The sequence below is a fragment of the Pleurodeles waltl genome, chromosome 8, assembly GCF_031143425.1.
Source record: "Pleurodeles waltl isolate 20211129_DDA chromosome 8, aPleWal1.hap1.20221129, whole genome shotgun sequence".
Classification (NCBI taxonomy): domain Eukaryota; kingdom Metazoa; phylum Chordata; class Amphibia; order Caudata; family Salamandridae; genus Pleurodeles; species Pleurodeles waltl.
The window spans coordinates 896,978,525-896,999,852 of NC_090447.1; positions in this window are offsets into that span (position 1 = coordinate 896,978,525).

Sequence of the window (21,328 nt, forward strand, 5' to 3'; positions counted from 1 at the left end):
GTGTCCTTTCCTGCACATAAACAATCATTCCAAAATGAGGTTTTAGTACTTCTATATGTGCTGCATTTTGTAACACACAGAGAAGTGCCAAATCGTTATTATAGATTATGTGCACAAAGGGACACATCCCTGCACACAATCTATCCCCTCACTGCAGACACCCTTGGTATATGGTGCAAGGAGGCCTACGTTGGCACAGGCAGCTCAAAGCAGCACCGGCGCAGGGGGAAACATAGGGGTTCACCATATTCCTGTAAATATAGCGCATCCCTGCATTTCAAAAGTGGTGTAGTACAGCGCTTCTATTTTTGGCGCAGCACCGCGCTGTGCCACTTTGGAATAAATCAGGGCAATGGTATTTATATATTTAAAGGAGGGAGATGGGGAGTTAGGGAAATCCAAGCTGAATTATTTCTGGTCATGATATGTTACGTAAATAATTACTATTAACCTTCATTAATCTAATCCATAATACTCCCTGTCACAGTTCTAACAGATTGAGGTGCCCTGCCCTTTCTGAGACAGTGTTACCCAGTCAATCAATCAATTTCTTTATTCTATTATTTGACAAATAATCATAAAAGAATAATAAAGTATGTTAGAAATGGGGTCTTTGGTTGACAGTGAGGTTACCTTCTGTTCAAGCAAGGACCCTCACTCTATCCAGGGTAAAGGAGAATCACCCTCAGCTAACCCCTGCTTACCCCCTTGTTACCTTGGCAGAGCAGTAGGCTTAACTTCAGAGTTCTAGGTGTAAAGTATTTGTACCAACACACACAGTAACTTAATGAAAACACTACAAAATGACACAACACCTGTTTAGAAAAATAGGACATATTTATCGAAACAACAAAAATCTGACATACACAAGTCAAGTTATGGATTTTTAAAGATTAAACTCAAAAATAGCGCTTAGAAACACAAAATGCTTCGATGAGGTGTTAACACGGCGTCGTGACGGAGTCGTTCCCAACAAGCCGACACCAGCGGTGCCGGACACGGAGTCGCGTAGACCCCCAAGTACAGTACCTTTGGTGAAGAGTGAAAACAACTTGATGCGCAAAGTTGGGGATGGCGGCGTCTGTGCGAAATGTTGAATCCGCGCACTTTGTGCGGCGTCGGTCACGACGTGGTGCGCGACTTCCACGGAGTCACGGACTTCAGCGGGGCTGCAGCGGCATCGGGGCTGCAAAGATCGTCGCGTTCCAGCAAAGGTCACGCCGTCGGGTGCAGGCGGCGTCACCGGATTCAGCAGCAGCGCCGGTCCAAAGTAGTCCGAAGTCGATTTCCTTGGATTTCCACCAGCTTTCCTTTCAAGGGCCCAGGGACTGGATAGGGCACCACTTGTCAGAGCAGGAGTCTCACCAGAGACTCCAGGTGCTGGCAGAGAGAAGTATTTGCTGTCCCTGAGACTTTAAACAACAGGAGGCAAGCTCTAAATCAAGCCCTTGGAGTTTTCTTCACAAGATGGAAGGCACACAAAGTCCTGTCTTTGCCCTCTTACTCTGGCAGAAGCAGCAACTGCAGGATAGCTCCACAAAGCACACAAAGCACATTCACAGGCAGTGCAGCACTTCTCCTCAACTCTTCAGCTCTTCTCCAGGCAGAGGTCCCTCTTGATGTCCAGGAGTGATCTAAAGTCTGTGGTTTTTGGTGCCCTTCTTATACCCAATTTCTCCTTTGAAGTAGGCCTACTTCAAAGTAAAGTCTCTTTTGAATGTGAAATCCTGCCCTGCCAAGGCCAGGCCCCAGACACTCACCAGGGTTTCAGAGATGGCATTGTGTGAGGACAGACACAGCCCTTTCAGGTGGAAGTGACCACTCCTCCCCTCCCTCCTAGCACAGTTGGCTCATCAGGAAATGCAGACTACACTCCAGCTCCTTTTGTGTCACTTTCTAGTGTGAGGGGCAACCAGCCCAACTGTCAAGCTGACCCAGACAGGGAATCCACAAACAGGCAGAGTCACAGAAATGGTATAAGCAAGAAAATGCTCACTTTCTAAAAGTGGCATTTTCAAACACACAATCTTAAAATCAACTTTACTAAAAGATGTATTTTTAAATTGTTAGCTCAGAGACCCCAAACTCCACATGTCCATCCACTCCCAAAGGGAATCTACGCTTTAATGAGATTTAAAGGTAGCCCCCATGTTAACCTAGGAGAGGGACAGGCCTTGCAACAGTGAAAAACAAATTTAGCAATATTTCACTGCCAGGACATATAGAACACATTACTATATGTCCTACCTTAACCATACACTGCACCCTGCCCTTGGGGCTACCTAGGGCCTACCTTAGGGGTGCCTTACATGTAAGAAAAGGGAAGGTTTAGACCTGGCAAGTGGGTACACTTGCCAAGTCGAATTTACAGTTAAAACTGCACACAGACACTGCAGTGGCAGGTCTGAGACATGATTACAGAGCTACTTATGTGGGTGGTACAACCAGTGCTGCAGGTCCACTAGTAGCATCTGGCACCTCTAGTGCACTTTACTATGGACTTACTAGTAAATCAAATACGCCAATCATGGATAAACCAATTAACCATACAATTTACACAGAGAGCATATGCACTTTAGCACTGGTTAGCAGTGGTAAAGTGCTCAGAGTTAAAAAGCCAACATCAACAGGTCAGAAACAATAGGAGACAGGAGGCAAAAAGATTGGGGATGACCCTGCATAAGCAAAAAAGTCCAACAAAGTACAATTGTTGGAAAGTGGATTATTGGTAAGGACAGGTAAGTACCTACACTTAGCAACAGGCAACTAACCTCCACTTAGGTCCAGTTAGGTCTCAATAAATTAAACCCAGATCAACCCTTGGCAGCTTGGCAATGCGCAACAAGGCTTAACTGAGGAGACAAGTGTGTAAAGCATTTCAAAATCACAAAACAGTACATAAGTAAAACACAAAACACAATAAAAATCCAACACTAATTATAAAATTTGATTATATTTTTATCTTTAAAGTGACTCCAAAATGATTAAAATCATATAACGGAACCGGAGATAATAATTTTTAAAGAATTTATGTTTTATAGTGCATAGAAACTACTAGCACTCAAAGGGTTAAAAAAAAAGGTCACATTGGAAAGGGACAAAGTCCAAGAGGTCCAGCCACCCATGAAGTAACACTGTCACACTTACTTTCAGAAGTGTTTCTTGATTCAGGAAAGTGGTCCACAGCACCAGCCAAGGGTTCAGAGGCTCTGGTTTGCCTCTTGGGGTCTCGGACTGCAATTCCCACAATGCACATCTTCAACCTATGGAGTTGCTCCAAATGTCTCCAAACTTTTGGATCTTCTTCCAGAGGTCCTCTTTGGGTTCTTGAAGTGTTCACAACTTGATCCAAGGTTTCAGACGCTCTGAGTTGCTCCTTGGCAATTGGGACTACAATTCGCAGAATGCTCCTGGTCAGAATCCTCAAATGGCACTGGAGGCTGGTCAGTTGGGCTCTGCTTGCAGAACCTGATGCAAGGGTGCTGGTCATGGGTCCAGCAGGGAAGTCCTTCTTCTTCTTTATCTTGTTCCTTGTAGGGATCTGGTAGGGATCTGAGGTGTGGGTGCAGCTCTGCCATATTTATCCTTGTTCGTGGGTGAAAAACAGTGGGTCCTGGTTCTCCAACCAGAATCAGGATCCTTCCCCCTGTGATGACCACTTCCCGAGAATTGTGGCAAAAATCAATCCCAGGGGAGCAGCATTCTTCAAAAATCCATCATGGCTGAATCTGATTTTAGGCTGAACCTACCCACTGGTGTGGCTAAAAATCCTAAACACACCCCTCTCCTGCCCTCTCCTAATCTAATCAAGAGGGCACCTAATTGTCTGGGGTTGCAGGATGTGAGGGAGGTGCTGGGTTGCTCCAAATGTCCTCCCCTGCCTTTGAAGACCAGTTTGGCAGCCCCCCCCTTCCTGCTTCTCCATCTGCTGATGTAGTTCTCTTCCCCCAGGCACATCCTTTGTGTTCAGCCAAGGCCACTTCACACCTCATCAAGGGAGACTGGTCAATCAGAGAAGGGCACTACAGAGCTGAAGTTGGCAACTTTGTAGGTAGAGTTTAAAACTCTTTACCTGAACTAGTTATTTTAAATCCAACATGTGTAAGTTGTGGGATTTATTTTAACTATTAATTTGATACCAAACTCGATATATCTGACACTTAATGGGACTTTGTTAATTAAAATAAAACCTCCCCATTTTAGCCTATGGAGACCATTCACTACACTGAGGGAAAAATGAATTTGTCTGTTTTACCTCACCACGGCTTATAAAACTGGTTTTTAATGTCCCTACTCATAGTTGCATGGCACCCAACCCTACATGTAGAAATAGGGAATTTTAAGACTTTGGAAGTACATTTGATTCCTAAATCTGATGTGTATTTAACATTAATTTAGAAGCAGCCAACAAGACAGACCTGCCTTTAAAATGACCCAGTGCACCTCAGCAGTGGTGCAGTACATATGCAGGGGTCCCTAAACTTACATGCCCTACCATATACTAGGGACTTATAGGTAGGTTGACGTAGACAAATATAATTAACCTAATTTGCATACTTATTATATACAGAGCACAGGCCCTGGGACTGGTTGGCAGTACCCCGGGCACCATCAGAGTGAGGAAAACACCAGCAAAAAGGGAAAATGGAGACAGAACGTTAGGGGGGCTCTGCAATCAGCCCTGTTTTCTCACAACAATCAAATACAGAAATAACAAAGCCACTGTTAAACTTGTGCAAAGCTAAGAAGATTAAAACATCAAGGATTCCCGTGTGTCACTGAATAGCTCAGAAAACTCCTCACAGAACCGTAGTCTAAGGGATTACATAAAGTGCAGAAAACATAAAGTGCAGATTCACATTTAGTAACGTTGTAAGATCTACGCAACAGCACTAAGAAGTGATGCTTAAATGGATGTAAAAAATCCCAAAACATAATCAAAATGCAAAAGTGATAGAGAACCTTCTTCGCTTGGGCATAGCATAATAGTGATTACATCATATTGCTCCACAGGAAAGCTGAGAAAGCAGCGGACCAAGCCCCACCAAACATCATGAAAAGGGATCTCTCCCAAAAATTGGTTACCCATATCAAATAGTGTTCAAATTCCCCAGTTGTCTGAATTATGGCACAATCTCTGATAGAGGGTTTAAAACGTTCTTTGCCTTCTCTGTGTGATGAAATTGGGTCTCTAACTAGTTTTTTAACCCACATAATCTCATACTTCTTGATAGTGGAAGGGTTGATAAACAGATCAGGTCTCCCCACTAAAACAGAGGTGTAACTAGTATGCTTAAAACATGGTGCAGACTGTCCCTGGTCACCCTTGAGGCATGCTAGTATAATCTTTCGTTAAAGGGATCGATATTGATAACCAAAGTAGCATGAGGGCCGAAGAAATTAAATCAGCCACAAAGCCCAGCACCTGATGCACAAAATAGGTGGGGCTACTGCAAGCAATTCCCCAAAACCACCTACAAAAATGATTCCCTTCACCATGGATGTACTTATTTTGATGTAAACCCCATGATCCAGCTTTAAAGGTTGCGCTGGGGAAGCATCTGCATGTAAATATCTCCAGAATGGACATAATAAGCTTGTAGCCTATATAATTAGTGAAATCCCTCAACAGACTAATAGACTGAGTAAACATAAGACATCAGCTAGAAACACATGGACCCCAGGTCTCTTTGGAATAAAAGGTAACACCCCCAAAAAGAGATGACCTTTTTCACCTTCACCCCCTAGTTTTGCAGAGGTTGACTACAAACCATATTGTATTTTTTCAAAAGGATTGGTGTCAAGGTCAAGCATAAACTCTGTAAACCTATCAATAAGTATTTTCAAACCATTGGGTGTTCGGGATAATAACACTGCATCATCAACATATAAAAGTGTAGGTAGAAATGAGGCATATACCTTCAGCGTGTCTTAGTAAAAATGTGCTAAGGCTATTGGTGTACATAAAAACAAAATAGTAATTATAATTCTCTGCCCAAACCCACACCAAAAAGCAGGCCCCACAGTTTGGTTCTGTTTACTAGTCAAATGCACAGCTTAACTCTTAAAGGAAAGGTTTTGGGTCACTTCCCTGGTAAGTACATACTTGTTAAAAAATGCTAAGTGGAGGTTGAGAAACTGTTTGGCAATGCCTAGTCCAGATCTAGAACCATAATGACTTCTGAAACATAGGTAGCCTCATCACAATCAAGAAGTGAATTCGGCCTGAAATAGGATGGATTCACTGTATCCGTTCTTGAATACAGGTAGAATTAAAACAGTGAGTCATGAAGAAGGCAGTTTGGAACAACATGCTGTGTTTAGTACATTAGTGATAAGGAGAGCCCAGAGCACCACATTAGAGTCATGTAAGTCTAAAAGGAGCTCATAGGGTGCAGGGGCTTTATCATTAGAGATGGCAAGAATGGTCTTGTCTAGCTCAAACGTTATCAGCAGAGGATATTTAGCCTCTGGAACAGCTTTGTTCTACTAGACTTCTGTTCCTGAGTTTGTTGGAGGCACAGGGACTGCTCAAAAGTAGTTTTTACTGAAAGATATGGGAAAATACTAGGATCACCATAGTACACTACCCACACACACCACCAGGCCTCAGAGCCTAAGTGTAGAATGGCTGAAGAATTTGGCCAGCTTTGAAATGCTCAAAGTGGTTAGGGTTAGCCCCAGTTACCCTAGCTTATTGGTTGAGGCATCCTTAGGGGTCATTCCTATCCACTTTCTTGTGCCAGGCATAAATGAGACCATAGAACACTCCTGGACGGGTATTAGATCAAAAGAGGACTGAACTTGCTGTCTGTGGCTTGAGAAGAGCCTCAAATACTGGACCTACTCTCCCTCTTGTACCTAGGGAAATGAAGTAGATTCCAAAGGTCATAAGGCTGATCTCCTGTTAAAGCTACAGGAATGTAACGAGCTACAAGAGGCCTTATTTTGCAACTTTCCAGCTGAACACTGGCAACTGGCCCGGACTTCACCCTAATGTTGGCCTCTATTTGCCACCTTGTGAGTCTCTGTCTCTCCAGGGGTCCTGGGCCCTTTCGAAGTGTACTCCTGTGGTGGATTGTGATTTAAAGGACTGGATTCTGAAAGTAAAGTCTTTGACAAGGACAAAACTGGTTAGTTAATCCAACCTATGCTCAGTCAGCATCAAATTGCACCTTGGTCCTGTTCTATCACCAGCACTGAGTATCATTGGCTGGTTTAGCTTATTCTTGCTATTCTACCTAAACCTTTAAAACTTAATCTCTTTTTCCTTTTTTGGGATTTTTTGTCATCAATATATTGTTTCCTATTTTTCTAATTTGGTTTAAATGTTTTATTGTTTTGCATTACAACTTTATTATTGTTTTAGTATTGCAGACATTTTTTACTCGTTGCCTCTAAGTAAAGCCTGTCTGCTCTGTGCAATAGCTACCAGGGGAGCGAGCTCAGGTTTATTTAGTGACTTTAATGGATTACTCTGACAAGGACTGTGGGTATTATTCGAGGTGGGCACCTACCCCCTTCAACTAATAACTAATTTCTTTTCGCTGCTTATATAGAATAACATAGTCCAGCCTAATATATACTTTAATTACTCCTAAAGTTTGCAGAAAATCAATCCCCCAAGAGTATCTAGCCATCCTGGTGTCAATTAGGCCTAGATCATCCAACAGGAATATGGCTGCATCCTACAAAGTTATTGCTCAACAATCCCGATTGGTCTCTATCTGCTGCACTGTCTAATTCTAGATTAATGTCTCCCCCCATTACAATTGGAGCTGGCAATCATGCTGTAAAGGTGAAAAGCTGTCAGTCAGGAATTTTATTTGACCGTTGTGTAGGGCATTAATTAGAGAATACCATTAATGGTTCCCCCTCATGGCTAACCATCTGCCTTCCTTATCTTTTTGAACATCTTCTACCAGCAGTGGGCAGCTGTTATGAATTAAGATCGCAACACCTGCAGTTATTTTAGTATTGTCCCAGAAAATCTTTAGATTTCTAATAGACCTGATCTTGTTTTCATGTTTTCATTGACATGACTTTTGAATAAGCCCATTATAGGGTTTGAGGGTAGCTAGCTCATGGAGTATGCGGCCTCTTTGAGTGGATTATGGAGTACCCTGACACTGATATGGTGATGGTGATTTTGCATGCGATCATTGGCATGGGAAATGGTCAGAAGCTGCTTTCAGCTACCACCCCCCGAGCTGATATATTTCTGGTAGCAAATGGGTGTTAGTTTTCCACTCCCCATTACCTTTTTAAACGTTGAGAAATGAAGGTCTGACAAGGCATCAAATGAACTAAAACCCGCAAAAACTGTTAGTCCACAAAGTGGGGGTAGGTTAACATGTTCAAACACTTCCAGTCCTAAAAAGTCACATGAGAGCAAGGAAAGTAGTTGGAAAAGATATAGGGCCAGATGTATGCACATTTGAGTTTGCGATTTTCTAATAGCGAATCTTAACTATTAGGACATCTCAAACTGGGATGGATAACAGTGTGTTTAACACTGTCTGCGATTCCCAGTGGGGTTGCAAATGACCTACTCATCAATAATCACGAGGTAGGTCACAATTTGCGACCCCATTGAGAATGGACACACTCACAGGGATGGTGGCCTTTTGGAGACAGAAGACCACCACGTCTGTGATTGCTTTTTAAATAAGACAGCTTTTTTTTTTTTAACAGCAGCCTATTTTCCTTAAAGTGTTCTTTTCATTTTTTCAGAGTAGGCAGTGGTCTGTGAGACACTACCAGCCCTGAACAAATATTTTTGCTTCCATTCTCAAAGGGGAAGGGGTCCAACTTGATTGCATTCACAGCTGCAAAATAATCTTACATCCCCTTGCGACTCGCTATAAGGAAGGACTTTTGCTAGTCGTAACAGGTTGCTGACTCACAGAATAGGATTGTTACCTGGGGGAAAGCCTTTTGCCGGTTGCAAACTGCCAATGTGCCATTCACAACCAGGAAAAGGCTTTTGAAAAATCTGGCCCATAGAGAGTAAGGCCTCTGTGAACATTCGCCATCATTGGGCTTCTATTCTGCCACTGGACCAAAATCTTCTCATTAATCATGTTTATGTCCTACAGCCATCTTTATTCCATGGTCATCGTTCTCAATATATCTTGTATGAAGCTGAGCATCCCATTAGCATTTGTCCTCTGGGACAGGGTCATAGGACAGCCACCCTGTAAATCATGTATGAGGTGTTCCAGCACTTCTTTGCTTCTTGTCATTTTTTCTTCCTGTTTGGTGGCCACCCATCCACTACATACCCATGCTCTTTGCCAGTTCGGTACTTTCACACGTGATAGGCCAAGCTGTGGAAGGGCATTCTGTTTGAGGGGAGTAAAAATCCCATTACCTGACAAGCCTTCCTGAGGGATTTCATAATCCACTGCTGGCCCTGAACTCATAGAATAGTCAGAAGGAATGTCCCCATCTACAACTGATGCTTCTCTTGATGAGCATTTTTGGCAACAAGATTTGGAAGGTCTGGAGTTCGCAGCCATTATCTTTCTGTGAGTAGTGTCTCCTTTTCTTTAACATTATGGGTAAATATCAAGATGTCAGGAGTTTGCTTTGCTTGGTCCTGCTCTATGATATTTATCGATACAAAGTAGGTCAGGGCCAGCTCATCAAGAATAGTTTCAGCCAGGTATTTGACATTGTGTCTGATGTCTTTCCTTTCTTTACCGGGGGTATGCATACTAAATATTGAAGTCAGTATATCACTGGTACTAAATATCAGAGAAAAAATATTGAAAAAAGTCGCAACATGTAAATAAATCTAGATTTTTTTATATGTACCTCCATATATATGTACCCACTCTGTATATATGAAGGTGTGTAGCTGTAGAGTTAGGAATAGTAACTTCCCTATATGCACTTACCTTCCTTTATTTGGTCTCTTGATATTCTGTCCTCAATATTGTTGTACTACAATATGCGCCATGTCTATATTTAGTAGTACAATCTTTGCCTGATGGTAAGTTTTGGGTGTGTTTATTGCAGCTCCTGGATCGGGGCTTCAGATCTTCCTGATTTTCCTACAGCATTATCAGTTGGTCATTTATCACAATCATCCGTGCACCACTTATCTTGAGTCGTGTCAAGCAAGTCTACTCTTTGGTACAAGTCATCTAAGTCTGTCTTTATTTCTGATAGGCTTTGTTTGAGATTAGTCCACACAGCACCTTTCTTATTTTTGATTATCATACAAAATTGCATCATGACGCTTTTGGTGAGTTTTCATCATCCTCCAGGGTTCAAGTGGGTCTCTGCTCATGGTCGCTTCTAGATAGTTTGGGGCCCTCCATTCCTTTCTAGTTAGTGGTAGCCTGGAGAAGGTATTTTATCATGGACTCTCATTAGCATCTTGTGGTAGTCATAGTTAGAGGGTATCTTGTGACATCTAGGGACTCAACCTACTGTTTCCTGGAATCTTTCACTAGAAGATGGTCTTGCTGTTACCTCACTCATGGTGATTCATTTGTCACAACCTCACTTGCTATATAAGGTTGTCCAGTGACTGGCCCTCTGTTCACACTCGGGACCCACAGTGATGGACTCTTGAAATATCGGTGCAGCAGAGGATCATTCAGGGGTTTAGGAGGCACGAACCCCTCCTGTGCCTGCTAGAGATGTTCACTGAGGAGTACCCTCTGTCCTTGGTCTTTGACCTAAACTAATCCTCAGCAGACAGGGCTGGCACCATGCTACCCTCAACCAGGTGCTTGGCGGTTCATCTCACTTCAGGGCCCCTGGTGCTACTGCACTGGGTTTACTCCTCCATCAGAGGGTCAGAGGCCCTGTCAGATCCTGGGGGGAGCTTGCATCCCTTAAGAGCCCCTTGATTAGGCCTATCTGAGAACCTCCCTCCGTTTCTTCTCTTCAGCCCAGTCTAGGCCTCAAGCTGTAGGGCTGGGCCATATTGTATGTAGCTTCCTTCTCTGTATAAGGGCCGCCGGTACCACAGCTTTCTCAGAGCTTGCCGCTCTTGCTCACTAAAAGTGTTTTTGATGTAGGATCTTTCCCAAAAATACTCTTAGCATTTAGTATTGTGCTATGTTTGTAGCACAAAATGGACCTCCTTGCATCCTAAATGGATGCAAGAATGCATTTTTGTGTTAAGCAATAGTGCTAAATGCAGGAGAATTCAAATGTCTCATGCAAGTGCACACTAACACTCCCTAAATGCTCTCTTGAGGTAGAATTTCACTTCCAAACCACCTGAGCAGGAGTAATCACATAATTATTGTTAATGTCACACTAATGAGTAACATAGAATTATCAAAATGACTTCAGTTACTCTAGGGTAATTGAAAATCTGCCCGTGCCTCATCATCAATCTTTCACCTGTCCTCTCATCACAGCTCTAACATACTGAGAAAATGCCTAATTATGTACTCCCCATAGGCAAGGTATTGGCAAGGTATAGATGCTGCAGACATCAATTTACTTTCTGACATCAAAATAAGTCATATTTACTTCATAACAGTTTTTATAACTTCAGAATCCAAAATAAATTAATCTGGCTCACGAATATCCAAACAATAATGCTCTCTAAAGGTGTTTACATTGTCCTATGTTGTTGCCCTGTATATTTCCACCAGAGGAACCCCTGTCATTTCTGCCTATGATGCAGCAGCGCCTCTTGTGGAAACTTCCCTAGATTGTACAAGAGAAAGGCAGAAAGGATTACCTCGTGGTTAGAATTGATCTGAACATGGATGTTTGGCTTAAATTTGTGTCAGGCCTTAGCACCATGCTGTCTGGAACAAATATTACATAAGGCTAGGATCTCCAAGCTGACCAAATCATCTTACTGACCAAAGGTCCACTAAGAAAACTACTTTAAGCCAATGAAGATGAACCACATCTGGAGGGTCAAGTGGCTCAAATGTAAGCCTTTCAATATTATAAGTAGGGACGAGGGAGGAAGATGTAGGAGAAGGTGGAGCTTTGAGGTTAAAATCTTTCAATAGCTTTTTTACATAAGGGCACAGACCTGATAAATGTACCTGTGTCTCCCTTAACCCACTAATAGGAACCAATTGTGGAGACAAAGTTGAAAAGGAACAATTCATCTGAAAACCATCCTTTAAAAAATCAAATGTATTAAATTGGTCATAAGATATCTCCTGTAATGCTCTATCTGGCCACCATTTCCAAAAGCTCTTTAAGTGCTTTTAGTAGAGGGAAAGACTGGAAGGTTTGCTGGATTCTTGGATGGGCATCTGAGGGTTTGTAGACCTTCCAAACTCTGAGTTGCCAATTTTTCATATCCTTGAATAACAACAGAGGGAATCTCAGGGGAGAGTGGTTTACTTCTAGTTTGACATTTGGATAATTATTTGAAACCACAGTCCTATTATCCAGTAGGGGGCATCAGAATGACAGTAGCCTCTCCTACTGAATGTTCTGAAGCACCATCAGGAGGTTGGGCAGGAAAGCCATGAATTCCCCATTCTTCCTTGGCACTTTGTCTCAGTGCAGAAATGAGGAAGAAGAGTACTGTGTGGGGATGCAGATATCTAACTGTGGGAGACCAAAGGTTGCTATGATTTATTCAAATGCATCCTTTCCTAGATAGTAATTCAGTCTGAAAATGTTCCTTTCCCTGAATGCACTCTGCCCTTCCTGACTCACATCTGTTGTTATAACTAAGAGGCAAGGAAAAGATTGAGTTATGTGCAAGGGTGCTTGCATTGCATGCAGGATTGTTTTTATGCACTAAGTGGCACCTTCCAGCACAAAATCAATCTTGAGAGGCAGTTTCGTCTTTCTATGTGTGCTGCTGAATGCAGCACACATTGGAAAGAGGAAAAAATGAGAAGAAATGAAAATATTTCTGCTTGTTATGCCTCACCTCAGGAGATGTAAGGTTTTGATGCTTCCCCAGGTTTACATGATTAATTAAAGTGAGCAGCATCAAATCCATGGGTGTTGTGTGGGAAAACCCACTGCAACGCCCATGGAGAACTCATGGAACGCGTCCCTGGTACAGAGTCCACATTTATGAGGCCATTCAAAGTCACACAAAGTGTGGGCTCATAGATATGGTTGAGAGGCTGGTGCTGCCAGAGTGTCACAAAAAGTGATGGCCACATGGTGCAAGCCTTTCTTAAATAAGCCCCTAAGTCTGAAGCTAAAAATCTTCACCACAGCTTTGCTCCACGGCAACACTCCCTCTTCGAATGCTCCTGCAGCCTTACCCTACTGAACTTCTACCTTCTCAGACATTTTTCTTCCTAATTTTTTTGAAGTCCGAAGTTAAGTGCTGACCAGGCTCAATCCACTTCTTGTATCTGAACCAAACAGCAACACGGTCAGCCTTAAATTTTGACTTTGACCCAGTCACGCTTGACCAAATGGCCTCGGTTGGCACTTTTATGTTTTAGGCACTGTTTTAAACCTTAAAATTTAAAAAATCCTAACTCCAGTTATACTGATTGGATTTTGGCAACACCTTATTACAGTGTACTCTATTTTTCCACTTTATTACTGTTTGAGTGCTGCATAGATACTTTACATATTGACTCAAAAGTCAACCTGACTCCTTTTTTGCGAATCTGCCCAGGCATAAGCACAAGTTAATTGAGTGCCTTTTTGCAGTTCACCCTGCAACAAGTTGTGTCTGTTGCTTGACAAGGGTTCACAACTCAGGCTACTCAGTTTCTCACACTGGATCCCCGTGAGTCTGCTAATAATGAACAAGTGGCTCAAAGTGATGTCCAGCCCAATGAACTATTGTCATAGATATTGCCATTAGTCCTTGAAGTTTGATTCAGATTCTGGCTGGAGCTTTTTGAAGAGAAAACAGGTAATGTAGATTTGCTTCAAGAGATATCATCTTGGTATCTGGGAGAAAACACTTTTCTTGTTAAGTTTTGACCAATGTCCCTATGAAGAGTCTCCCTTGTGCTGGAGTCATTATTCCAGTTCTTCAGTTCACTAAGAACCAAAGTGTTTAGTCACAATTGCACACTTTCTTCATGTAAGTCTGTGCCTTCAAAAATATGGCTCTGAGATTAGCCAATTATCAAGGTATGGCTAAATCTGAACGTCCTCCAGATGTAAAAAGGCCTTTAGCTGTGGTAATACCTACATAACAATTCTCAGAGTTGAGACTGGCACAAGGGTAGAGTTTTGAACTAGTTGTGGGTTCTCTGCTCTGCAATCCACAGAAATTGCAAGCTGTTCTGGTGCATAGAGATGTGCAAATAGGCATCTTGCAGATCTAGAGTTGCAATAAAATACTCTTTTGAAATCAATAAGATTACTGATTGAATCATCGGTATCTTGAAAGTTGAGTTTTTGATGCATTTTTACAAATTCCAGATCTAGGACTGGGCTAGAACTGACCATTTGGATTTGGTACCAGGAAAAAGTATTGAAGAAGTCTTTTGGCTCTCTGAGTGTATATTACAGCTGTAATTGTGCTCCAACAACCTTGGGAGGGGAGTGATCTATTATATAGAATTCAGGGGCTGCTCTTTTGGGGCCAGATATATCAAGCCTTTTTGCATTCGCAAATGCCCGCTTGCGAATGCAAAAATGCCTTTCAGCATTTATGAAAGGCATTCTGACCGCAATTTAAAGGAATCACTAAAATAGCAATTCCTTAAAATTGCGAGCCCGTTTAGAGAATCGCAATTTGCGATTCTCTAAATAAGAAATCGCAAAGAAGGAATCCTTATTTCGATTTCTTAAGCACATGTATGAAGCAATTCCTTAATGCGAATTGGGCATTAAGAAATCACTATTACCACCAAGTTGAACTTGGTGGTAACCATGTGCAAATGAGACCATTCCTCTACATGACTACCTAAAAATATATTTGTAAAACTTAAAGTGATTTGAGTATTAAATATAATATTTATTTGACTCCATTCTTTTACCCAAAACTGAAATGTAAAAGGACAATCAAATAGCATATGTTTAAGATCTGAGAACGGCCCATTATAGGACGAACAACAGAACAAAAGACTAGAATCCATTTTATGTAAAGATAATGTCATAATTGATGACATATTTAATTTAAAGAATCACGTTTGAATTGCATTAGCTGCTCTTGAGGATTTTCGTATTTTAATCCAAACCTTATTCTATAAGGAAGTTGAAAATGAAGCATCTAAATCTTTTTCCCACTGCAACTCTATTGTAGATTTAGGTCTTTCATGAGGCGGAGGAGTAATCACCTGATAAAAATGGGAATTTGACGGGGACTCTAATAGAAGACTTTTAATTAATTAACGAAGAGTGAAATTCAGGAGTATATAGGAGTATATAATTGTGTAAAGAAATGAACAAAATCATTCCAAATTTCATCATTTTTATGCAATAAGGAATTAGACGTTTGGTAAATAGATTCTATCTTTGTCTTTGCAAAATGTTTTCCTGGTTTATTTTGTCCTCCATAATACTTAGCACTAGATTTAAGAAGATAAGAATTAGCAATGTCTGTTGAATTCTTATTAAAAATAAACTTAGCTTGAAGTAATTCATTAAGGCAAATTGTAGATTTGGAAGAGTGATATACATTTTCTAATCTGTTTGTTTGATGCGATCCATGGATTGAAGTAATTTTTAGTAGCAATTTTCTTTTTATTGGCAACATAGGAAATAATAAAACCCCTAGATGCAGCCTTGAAAGCATCCAAAATAATCTGAACAGATAACTGAGGGGTATCATTGTCTAAAATGAATTGAGGTGCACATTTTTCAAAAAGTTGAGAAGTAATGGTATCACTAAGTAAAGAATTATTAAATTTCCATCTTTTATTTGGCTGGCTATGTGGCATAAGATCGAGGTCTATACTCACAAGAGCATTATTTGAGATTAATATAGAGCCAATTTCCGAACCCAAAACATGTTTTACAAGATGCTGTGAGACAAATAAATAATCAATCCTAGATTGGGAAGAATGTGCAGGGGAGAAAAAGGAGTACGCCTGTAATGTGGGATTACATCCGTTTATGCTATTTGCATAATCGTAGAGGTAAACCATGAAAAAATAGTGGATGGTATAAATCTAGAATTAGAATTGCGATCACTAAAAGTATTTATAATTATATTGCAATCTCCTCCAAAAATTAAATATTCATCAGAAAAGATTCATTAACTTTACTAATATTTCATTCCAAAATGATTTATCTGGTTGAGGTGAGCATAAACATTAAATTTAGTTGAAGGTATTGTGTTAATGGAGAGCGAAACAATAACCCATCTGTCCATAGCATCAAATTCTTGAGATAGCATTTAAAGATTTATGACACAGTATACTTGCTACATTTTTCCCCATGCCAGGAGATAAGAAAACATGATCCACCCATTATCTTTTAAGTTTGGCCACTTCAATATCTGAAATATGAGTTTCCTGTAATAGGATAAAATTAGCTTTTTATTTTAAAATATGCGTTACAACTCTTTGACACTTTATTCAAGATCCTAAACCTTTAACATTCCAAGAAATAAATCTAATTGTCATTTAAAATGTAAATGTTATAATATAGCCACACAATTCTAAATATTAACCAACTATATATTTTGAAAAATTGAACCAAAAGAGATATAATGATGTACAGAAGAAAGAGAGAATAAATATGAATAGGAACGAGTAAAGAAGAAGGAAGATAAGAAGAAAAAATGGAAAGTGAAAAGAAGAAAAAGAGAACAAAAACAGCATATTATAGAAAGACATTAAAATTACAAATAAACATAACAAGTAATAAAAGCATATCTACAAGACAAAACAAATTGAGGGTGGTGAAACCACAAAAGGAAGATGCTGCAACCATAACACCACGACTACAGAAACAAAAGGGAAGAGAGACCTGGCCTCACAAATTGCTACCACAGAAAACGGGTACTTTGATGAAGTGAAATCTAAAAAGAGAAGAAAAAAGGCAAGATCATATCCTTTAAATATTAATTCATTCTTAACATTACACGAACCAAAATGAGCACATCTATAATTTTAAGAACATTATAATAATGAAGTCTCCATTACTTTGGAAGTATCCATTTTGTCTCCTTTACAGGTGTCAATAAATTTCTGCAGTAAAGCTGGATCTTCATATGTTGTGGTTTTATTATTGTAGTCACCTTGAACAAACAGGGATGAAAGAGACCATATCGAGCATTAAGGGCTTTAAGTGCTGGATGCATATCCAAAAAGGTATTTCATTTGTCCACTGTCGATTTAGCATAGTCCTGCTTAAAGAAGAGATTGGAGCCTAACCACGCGATCCGACCTTTAGCTCTTGCTAATCTGAGAACCTTTAATAGATCCAAATATTCCAAAAATGAAAGATCATTCCTCCTGGGTTGCTTCACATTGAAGCCATATGAGAAGGATGACCAAGTCTTTGTGCTCTTTGTATATTTAAAGCTGGAGAAGTGGGCATGTCTAGAATTTGGGGCAAAAACAATTGGAAGAAAGATGTTGGATCTGATCCTTCAATTCCCTCAGCCAGACCATAAGTATGGTGATTGTTGATTTGATTTAGATTTTCCATATCCTCTGCATGTTTCTTCAACAAAACAACTTCAGATTGTAAAGATTCAATAGATGCAACTGAATCTTCAAGCACCTCCACCTTTTGTTCTATATGAGAGACTCTGTTCTGCACATGTGACCATTTATCATCCAAAGTTTGCAGGTGTTTATTAGTATCTTCCATATAAGGTTTAAGAGCTCTTATTTCCCTAAGACGTAACTCCATAGATATGGTATCAACTGCTTTAATAGGAGCTGGAGGGTCTTTCTTAGCTGTTTTATTAGTTGACTTACATTATGTTCCTGGAAGCTTGGATGATAATTTATTAATAACAGATGAGGAAGAAGCAGGCATTGAAAGTGTTGAAGAAATAACATCATGATTTGTAACTCCTGTGTTTTCCATATTTGTTAATAGGGGAAATGAGTTAGATAAAGCAATATTGTCAACGTTTTTATTACTTTGTACTTTATTTTTAGTCAATTGAAGATTTTTAGATCTGCCCATAAGCAAAAATATAAAACTTTGAACAATATGAGGGAAAAAATAGAGTACTCCAAATATGACTTCAGCTCAGAAAAAACTAGATTTAAATATGAGGCAATATTAGATATATTTTGACTGAAATTAGGTTATAATGAGCAAAAGAACATAAAAAAAGCTCCAATCCACAAGGAACATTTCAGGCAATGATAAATACAAAATATGAAGAAAAAAATTGTGAGGTGAAAATAAAAACAAAATGGTGGTTGTAATTGTTTCCTCAGCTGACTGCCATGATCTCCAATGAAATTATGGCATAATACCATGCCTAAGAGTCACCCAGGGGAGTCACTCTGTTCTACATATGTTCCCCAAACATTTCCTGCTTTCAGCTTTAAAGGAAAATATTGCCAAATACGAGCCGGCCTCTTCACCTCCTGCCACATTCAATGAGCTCACGGGAAGGCAGCCATCTTCTCCTGGCGCCAAGTCACGCCCCCGCTGCATGTTCCTTTAAGGCAGAATATTATACTTTAGTAAATAGGTATGCTGACCACGGTTTTAAAGAACATTAGAATGTGTACTGGTTGAACAGAAATACTATTGAAACCCTTAGGTTAGATGGGTTATGTTAGGTTATTGGCATTTGTATAGCATACAAACTATCAAGATTGTGGTTTGCAGTGGTTATTGTGTGATATTGTCTGAGGGCATGATTCTGGACTTAACATCACAGAATGGGGTATGAATGTTATTCTTAACTGGGCATTGTTTCTGACCTATCTTTGCCTGGGTATTAGTTTCTAGAGAGCTTTTAGCTATTGCCTATATATTGCTTAAAAGAACAATGTACCATTTGTTTGGGATTGGGGTGTCATTGAGGTCTGGTTTTGTTGGCTGTGTAGTATTTTTGAGGTGTGTTGGTGTATGTGAGATGTTCTATCTGATGTCCTGTCATGGATGTTTATGTGTGGTATATAGGATTTTGAGGAAGGAGGAACCAGACAAGTCAACAATCCCCTATGCATTTCCATTACTTATTCTGTCAGTTATACCATCTGACAAGCATTCATGCACTGAAAATTAGCCAATATCTATTGAGAAATGAAGAACAAATTGGTGTGCTAATTGCAAAATGTATTACTGCTACAAGTCATGCAAGACAACCGAAGATTCACAATGGTGGGTGAATGATATACCTACAGCTGTGTTCCTTCATTTGTTCTGTGCTCTTTGTCACTTAAACTCATAACTTTTTAGGAAATCAGTGGAGACTTTGGACAAGGTGCATAACTAGTGTCTGGGGCTTGGTTGAAGACGATAGCATATGAGGGTAGACATACAAGGTAGGTGCAGCACATTGAATGCAGTCAACTAGTCTTTGCATCAGAGGTCTCTTTAATCAATGAGATGAGTGCTGAATATGGCAACTACAAATGCAACTCCTGAGCACCTTGGTTATCACAAAGAATGAATGATACACATTGTTACAATTTAATAAGTAACGTAGTAGCAACATTAAGAAATGGAATAAGCAGTTTGTAAAATAATAAAAATGAATACATAATCACCATTTACTGTTTAGTTAAAGTGAAAGGGAATATACAAAATGACAAGGTACTTTTATGGTAGTCTTTAAAGGACATGGACTGGGAAGTCAACCTCTCCTCTTTGTTGTGGGCCAGTCCATTCACACAGAGTGGAAGAAGAGGTGAATTCCTCATTCTTCATCTACAGCTTCAAGGAATGCATGGAAAACAACTTCTGGTTTCCTTAAACATGGATTATTTCTGGGAAAATGTATTTAAAAAACATATATGTTGCACATGAGATGGGCAATCCTGATATATGTTGAACTTCTCAGGCCCCTCTGCGGGTACTTTTTTGATCACCCTGCAGTGTCTCCTAAATCAAAGGCCAGTATCTGAATGCTGCAAAGAAGCACCTCTAAAACTGCCTTTATGGATGTATTTATTTGTAAGATAAGCATCTGTACCATAAACACTGACTACACTAGTAAGCTGTTAAATTTAAACCTAAACCGAAAAAATATTTACTAAGGTGATAACAAAGTTAAAACATTAAATCACAAATAATTTTCATTACACATCACACACATTTCTTTTTAAATTACGCAGTCCAAATTCACAACATCATGTATGAGTAAATGTGGCTTACTCTGACTTAATGACTTAGAGCCTGATTTAAATCTTGACGGTGTTACCACCAAGCCACGTTCGTGGAGTGCATAAAAAGACTGTCAAGTTGACGGTGTTCCATCTGTCGTAGTTAGATGTATTGTGTTTGAGTTGAAGGCTCCCATGATGGAGTCCCATCTGTTGTACAAGCTGCTTCCTGCAACCGACTCCACAGACTCCAATGCTGACGAGTAGGTCTTCCTTCACCATCTTGACAGCGGGATCCTACAGAGCCTATTTAGATCACAGAGTCGTTCTGGTGGTGTTTCAGTGGTGGGCCAATGACGCCGGAAGCGTGATCCGTTCAGTTTAGTGTTATGGCTGTGGCCATTGGTTGGATGCTAGTAGACCACACCTGTTGTATATTGGTCAATTGTAAACACCTGCAAAACACACTACAAAACACATTCCTTTCAGACCATGATCTTTTGCCATTCCACTGCAGAAGGCCATGCAACCAGCCAAATTAACAACACAGGAGACATTGTTTTTCTGTGTTATTCTCCCTCTGCGTTTTTTGTTGATTTTGCTTTCTCGCTGTATCTCTAATTTTTTGGGCACTAGATTTGTTTGGAAAAAAGTTGTCTTTCATGGTCGATGAAAACATTAGATCAGAGTCACAATTGTTTTTTAGCACAAGTTCAAAATACACTCACATCTCGGAAAAGGCAAACGTGGTCCAGAATAGTTGACAGAGTGAATGCTGTATCTAATAATCTGCACACAAAGGAGGTGGAATGACCTGCAGGGGAGAGTCCATTCCCTGGCCTCCAAGCACCACCTGAAAGTCCAGAGGAATAGTGGAGGTTCTCCCAGCCCCCCCTAACAACTCTTTCCCTGGGAGGAGAAGATCTTGCAAATCCTACATCCTGAAGGCTTGATTGGAATCCCTGGTGGAGTGGTGTCTGGTAAGTTGCATTTAGCAATGTCTCAACAAACACAAATGGAGTTTTTGCCCTTTAGTTAGACATTTAGAATGGTTCAACACCCTTAACAAAAAATAAATATCTAAACTTGACTCCTCAAAATTTATTGTTTCATACCAATTACTAGCATTATGGCTATCTCTTTTTTTTTTTAGCAATGTGCTATATGTCTAGTCAATGTGTGTTGTTCCCTTATGGGTCATCCCC